Genomic DNA, 6,858 nt, shown 5'->3' on the forward strand with positions numbered 1-6,858 from the left:
CATAGCACCAACAACAACAACAAAAAGATATGGAAAATGTTTGTTTTTTTACAATGCATGACAATATGGTTAGCTGCAGTTTTATATATGCATTTTGCATTGCTTTCTCCTGCTATCTCCAACCCTATCTTCATCAGAATAGACATACTGTGAATCCTTTTAAAAGCTGATATGTAATTAAATAAAATTTTATTTTATTTTCAAATACTATTTTATATTATTTTTACAGTGCGTGACAACTGTTAGTTGCATTTTCATATTTGCATTTTGCATTGTTTTTCTCCAAACTTATCAGAACAGACCTGCTGTGAATCCTTTTAACAATTATTTATTTATTGATTGATTCATTCATTCATTCATTCTCAATGCATGGCAATATGGTTAGTTACACTTTCATATATACATTTTGCATTATTTTTCCCCCGCTATCTGCAGCCCTGTCAGAACAGATCTGCTGTGAACACATGCATATATCATTTTAGAAAAAGGTCCTAGGTCTCATGTTCTGCATCTAGTGCCTGTTTTTCCTTATTTGAATCTGTGTTTTAATTGCAGTTTTAGTGCTTTGGGGCAAGATATACCATGTATGAAACACACAGCCATAGCAACACCATGTAGCCTTGTATAGCCATGCGTGATTAATTACTTTAAATGTGCCTTTCAACCTTAGATAGTCTGTGAGGGCCTTCAGGCCAGGTCCTCCAAATCACAGTGGGGTGCTCTTCATTTTATATCGCCTGTAAACTAAATCAAACAAGACCCCACTGCAGCCCGTGTCCCAGATCACGCCTGTGAGGGAGAAAAAGAGAGATTGAATGAGTTGAGAATAGGTTGGTACACATCGTAAGCACCTAGATGATAGCAACATTCATGCGTGAGAGTGTGGTTGTGTGTGTGTGTGTGTGTGTGTGTGTGTCAGAATGAGTTTTTTTTTTAAATCTAAAGATGCAGAAAGTTTCCTGTAAGGGGTAGGTTTAGGGGTAGGGTTGGTGTAGGGCAATAGAATATACGGTCTGTACAGTATAAAAACCATTACGCCTATGGAGAGTCCCCATAAACCATAAAAACAAACCTGTGTGTGTGTGTGTGTGTATGGTAACGTGTTGGCATCATTGTGCCTCAAACCTCAAACCCTAACATAAATGTGTGAGCATTCTATCATGTTGGTTGTTGTATGTAGCACGGCAGTTCAGTATTTAAATGTCCGGTTAGTGGTGCTAAAAGGTTAATCGTGTTTAAAATAAAACATACCTAAACATAAATCCTACCCTAAACCTAACCGATAGTATTAACAAAAGCAAACATGAGATAAAAATGCATTTGCTGATGCAACCATGACATTTTCGCTTGAGTCTAAAAGTTACTGTGTTCACATTTCAAGGGCTGTGCCGCTGTACCAGATGAGCTACCGAGCAAGTTTACTATGTCAGAAAAACTATATGGAGCTGGTTTTGTGATGCAAATGTCAAAATGTATTCATTTTCAAATAATGCACTAATGTAGTAGTGTTTTGAGGTCATAATATAGAATAGTGCAAGAAATTGTGTAAAAACAAGTCTTTATTAATTAATAATCTGCCCCTGTAATCATAATTTGTGTGAAAAGGAATAAAGGTTGGTGTTGGTGTTTTACTGCCACTAGTGTTCATTTCAAATGGAAACTGCAGTGAATTGTATATGTATAGGTACATTTTTGGAGCATTGCAAAAGAAGCACATTTTTTTCAATGAGCATATGCTGCCTAATGAACTGATTCAGGATTCCTGAATGTTTTGTAAACAAAACGTGATCGGGTTTCACTTTATTTTTAGTTTCATGCTTCATGCTACTCTGTTTTTAGCTTCTTTTTTTCTATTATATGAGTTACAGGAAGACTGAGCCTCATAAGGTTAAAAAAAAAAGCTTGCTTCATAAAGCGAGGCAATGCCAATCTACTGTCATGCCAGCGAGGACAAACAGAGGCCCTGTGGGATTTTTGTAACAATAGCAATACATCACTGCTCCAATTAGCCCTGTTACATGCTCAATTAAGCTGTTCACATGCATCATCTGTGCCAAATATCTGTCAACACATGTACACTGATAAAAAAAACACACACATAATGAGTTTTAAAACATTACATTAGTACACATTATGACAACATTCTGTACAACGATATTTATGGTAGTGTCACGGTGCTCTTCAGTGACAATAAAAAGGTCCAGAATAATTCTCTGCTATGTTTAGCCTCTAGGCAACATTACAGGTCTTTGATCGAAGACGTATACAATAATCTAGATTTAGAAAAATAAGATTGATAAGCATTCAGCAAGGATATGATGCAGTCTTAGATATCAATATATCAGCCTTCAGTTTGCATTCTATAAGAAATCTAATCCTCCTTTACCCTGATTTGCATAGGCGAGCATGCTGCTCACTCTTATGATGGAAAATGTGACATATTCTTAATTCAAGAAGCCTCCCCCACTCTGCTAATATGTCATGGTGCATTCCCAAGGACCCAAACGAGACAGAATGAATCTGAGCGTAGATGTGGCCGCTGGGTTTCCCTCCTTCCCGTTCTCTTTACTTCCCACTCGGCTTTGGGCTTTTATTAATTTTATTTCATTATCCTAAAAAGCTCTTTTTACACCATAGCAGCGGCGCTCCACTCCCCAAGTATGAACTATGTAATTTAATAAAGCTCCATTAAAGGGAGGATTTGATTAAAAAATTAAGCTGCCACGATCACTCCCTCCCCCCACCCCAACTTAGGATGAGATCCAATATTTCACATTATGAATATGTCGAGTAGAAATTATCACCGCAGGACAAATTAAAACATTTCACGGGACCTCCGCGATGACAAGCAGAGGAGACGGATGTATAGAAAGTTAAAGAAAGGGAAAATGAAGTGTGAACTTCTTCCTTTATCTCAGGTGTTCCGCCTTTTTTCCGCTCTTGTCTTTCCCATCATGCTCCATGTTCAAATCTCTTCTCATAATTCCCCATTTTCCACTTCCTCCTGACCGAGTGCAAATCAAATAACTCAAATGGAAGTCTCTCGTATGACGACACTGCCCTGCAATTTCACGAGGACCTGAGCAAAGTCCATGCTGCGACTTTCTGGCTTCGCTTTGGAAAACATTCCTGTTGCCTGAAGTCTCTCGTATGACGACACTGCCCTGCAATTTCACGAGGACCTGAGCAAAGTCCGTGCTGCGACTTTCTGGCTTCGCTTTGGAAAACATTCCTGTTGCCTAATTGTTTATATATAGTGTAGCGACCCTTTGAAATCCCATCTGCCCCGCCGTCCAGCCAGAACAAGCACGCTGTGTGTACTCACTGATAAAGAAAACGTGCGAGCTGTCGATCGCCATCGGTCCCGAGCGAGATGGTAGGATTTCCAAAAAAAAAGCATAAAAGCATTTTGGCAATACAGTTTTGGAGGAGAAACATAATCTGTGCAATTAATGCCTGAAAATTATAGCCTGGATCTAGGAGTGGTTTGAAGCATAAGTTATTGATTTTGAAATGAAAACCTGTACTCTTCAAGGTTAAATCCAGTCTACCCTCATTACGGCTCCGTCCTTGAGAGGACCCACATTAGGGGCCACAGCAAGGAGGAGAGAGGGGCTGCTTTAATGAAGGTGAATTTAATAGGATTTAATGTAGCTGGGGGCAATGGAACAGCAGAGATAGGGTTTTAACAAAGAGCCGGGGAGCAGGGGTACAGCCCAGAGAGCAGCCACTTTCCATTCTTTTTATTTATTTCGCCATTCAGCCAGATGGGATGAAAGCACACCATGTCTTAGTTGTAAGTGGGTCCCGCGAGTCAGCACTTACTCTTTGCTCTGGAGTCAAGCTGGCAAAAAAGAACCCCAGCTTTTCCACCCCTGTCATCTACACAGCCTATACAGACCAAAATAACATGATACAATTTTTTATCCCCGATCTGTTCCACACACATAACCCCTTCAACCTGAGCCGAGGACGATGGGACGTAACACACTGTGCCGTCCAAGTATCTGACGGTCCATTCCAAAATTCTTCTTGAAGAATGCATTTAAATGATTTACGAGCCACTGATGTGAAAGACACACTCATTTTGCAAACGCTCAGCACGTCTTGGCTCCCGTCAGAGTTGTGGAATAATTGTTTTTATTGTACGACCGAGTTTAATTTCCATTCCACGCGATCCATTGTCTGCTGCAGCATAGCGTAACCACTGCGCTCTTTCTTTTTCTTTCTTTCTTTCTTTCTTTCTTTCTTTCTTTCTTTCTTTCTTTGACATTGTCAGACAGTGTTAGTCACTCATATTTACATTTACATTTACATTTAGTCATTTAGCAGATATCATATCAGATATCATATCATGCATATCTTTGACCAGGGGTTATACCAGTTTTAGTTTAAAAGCATTGATATACTATTATGGTTAATATTTTAAACTAGATTTTATTTTCATGTTTTTTTTCTTTGTTTGTGTGTTACAATTTATTTATTTATTTAAACATGTCTATACGTTTTTTATTAAGTTTTAGATTGTAGTTTTAGTTTTTTTTTGTTTGTTTATTTTTTGTTTATTTGTTTGTTTTTAGTATTTCAAGCTTAAAAATAAACAAAATGAAATCTTTTTTTTTTTACTTTATTTTATACATAAATTTTATTTTTTTCAAGTAAGAAAAAATGTTTTCTGGTTATAGGTTTTAGGTGTTCTGTTTTCATTTTAATTTTGTATACGTTTTTTATTAAGTTTTAGATTGTAGTTTTAGTTTTTTTTTTGTTTGTTTGTTTTTAGTATTTCAAGCTTAAAAATAAACAAAATGAAATCTTTTTTTTTTTACTTTATTTTATACATAAATTTTATTTTTTTCAAGTAAGAAAAAATGTTTTCTGGTTATAGGTTTTAGGTGTTCTGTTTTCATTTTAATTTTGGTTAAAGGTTTAGTAATTTTGTTGTGTGCTTTTGTAATATTTCATTTTTTATTTTTTAATATATCTATATACTTTTTCATTAGGTTTTATTTTTGTAGTTTATTTACAGCTATACTTAGCAACTTGGTAACTATAACTGAAATTAGGAAAAAAAGGTTTTATTTATTGTTTGTTTGTTTGTTTGTTTGTTAATTTTATTTCAAGTAAAGAAAATATTTTTATGGTTATAGATTTCATTTTTACACTTTCTGTTTTCATCTTAATTTTATTTAATGTTTTAGTAATTTTGTTGTGTGCTTTTGTTTTTTTTGTTTTTTTTTTGTTTTTTTCTTTCGTGATTATAATTATGCATAAATATGTCTTGTTTTTTTTTTTTTTCGTTTTAGTTTATTTATCTTTAATTATTTCAGTACTTTGTCTTAAACTAAACAAACATTAGATTTTGCCTAGGCAACTACCTATAATTAAAGTTTTTTAATGGTATTAGTTTTAGTTAGTGATAATAACCCAGGGTTATACTCGTGCCTCCGGCTGCTTTTCACAAAAGATCCCAGACAAACGGCGATTCAAGGAGTTGTCAACTTTCAGACCTGCTTCCATAATTAATTGTGTGTAGCTTGCATAACAACTGTTGAGGTCCCATCGGATGAGTCAAGCTGCACAGTATAGCGCTGAGGTCACATCTCTCTCAGCCGTGCCCTCCGCTTCTCATGTGCTTGATGAAAACAATGTGTGCTCTCTGCAAATAACATTAAACAGCCCGCTTCTACAGTAATGCCCCATAAATATGCCCAAATCTTGAAAACCAAAAATAATTACTTTCATACCTTGTACTGAGGCCGTCGCACAGGTTCATTTCTCTTCTCAATCCCCCAACTCCACACACTTTTCTCATTCCAGCCTCACAAATCAGCCTCCACCGTGAATGCAGAGTTGGGATGCTTTAAAGAACACAAACAACACATTAATTAGAAGTGTCAGCGCAATGAAATTGCTCATCGTTTTCTCTGTAAAGTTTCATAAAAATTACACATCACTTGTATTTTACCCATGCCTGGCAGACAGTCTCGTCTAAAAATTAATTACAGTTCATCTCCAACTTATTTTACTCACTTTCCCTTTGAGAAAAACTCCTGAGATGAGTTCACCCGACGCGCTTATGTTGAATAATACCACTCCGCATTTTAATCAGCAAAACACACTGTTGATGCATTGCTTCAATCTCAGAGGGGCCGCTCAAAACTTTAGAGGAAAACAAGCACTCCGTTGCTAAGAGGTCAAACTCGGGGTATATAATTAAAGACATACACCTAGCACAGTGGTGGGTACGTGAGAGGCATAATTAATGTACAGGCATGCGCTTCCAACTCACTGATCTTCTGCCAAGTTCAGCATGTGTGGACATGATGCTCCAGCCAAGGGCACTGCTGTAATGATGGACGGGGCCAAGACGTCCTCCAAGACTCAACTTGCCCTTTAAACGTTTGCAGAGCAACAGGGATAGCCACACGACAGGGAAACCCCAAGTGTCAAAGGTCACCGAGCATCTTAAATGTGAATAGAGTAGGAATGGAGTTCGAGCCCCTGTGAGCAATTCAAAACTATTTCCTTTCACTCTTAAAAATTAAGGTTCGTTATTGGCATTGAAGGGTCCATGAACATCAACGGAACCTTTCCATTGTGCAGAAGCTTCTTTATAGTGGAAAAAAGTTCTGTAGAATTTTAGAACATTTTAGAAAAAAAGTGGTTGTTTTAAAATCTGTTCATTGAAAGCTTCTTTTGTGGAGCCAAAAATGTTTTTTTCTCTTGCATCATTACATGATTTCATGTACTGTACATATTGTATTTTTAGGAAATGGTTATGGTTAGGTTTAGAGGTAGGAGTGGGATTAGCAATGTAAAAAAAAAAAAAAAAAAAAAAAAAAATCTAATTTTTTACTA

At 36.6% G+C, this 6,858-nt stretch overlaps 1 long non-coding RNA gene across 1 annotated transcript in view; it reads right to left on the reverse strand.

The window, feature by feature from the left end:
* Window positions 1–425: 425 nt before the first annotated feature.
* LOC107679922 (uncharacterized) overlaps window positions 426–6,858 on the reverse strand; it is an 18,905-nt gene continuing 12,472 nt past the window's right edge. The window contains exons 2-3 of the long non-coding RNA XR_001633100.1: window positions 5,745–5,858; window positions 426–789 (exon numbers count right to left, since the gene is read on the reverse strand). This is a non-coding gene — a long non-coding RNA (uncharacterized LOC107679922). The remainder of the gene's footprint in view (window positions 790–5,744; window positions 5,859–6,858) is intronic.

The sequence above is a fragment of the Sinocyclocheilus anshuiensis genome, unplaced genomic scaffold (genome assembly GCF_001515605.1).
Source record: "Sinocyclocheilus anshuiensis isolate Anshui unplaced genomic scaffold, SAMN03320099.WGS_v1.1 scaffold256, whole genome shotgun sequence".
NCBI lineage: Eukaryota > Metazoa > Chordata > Actinopteri > Cypriniformes > Cyprinidae > Sinocyclocheilus > Sinocyclocheilus anshuiensis.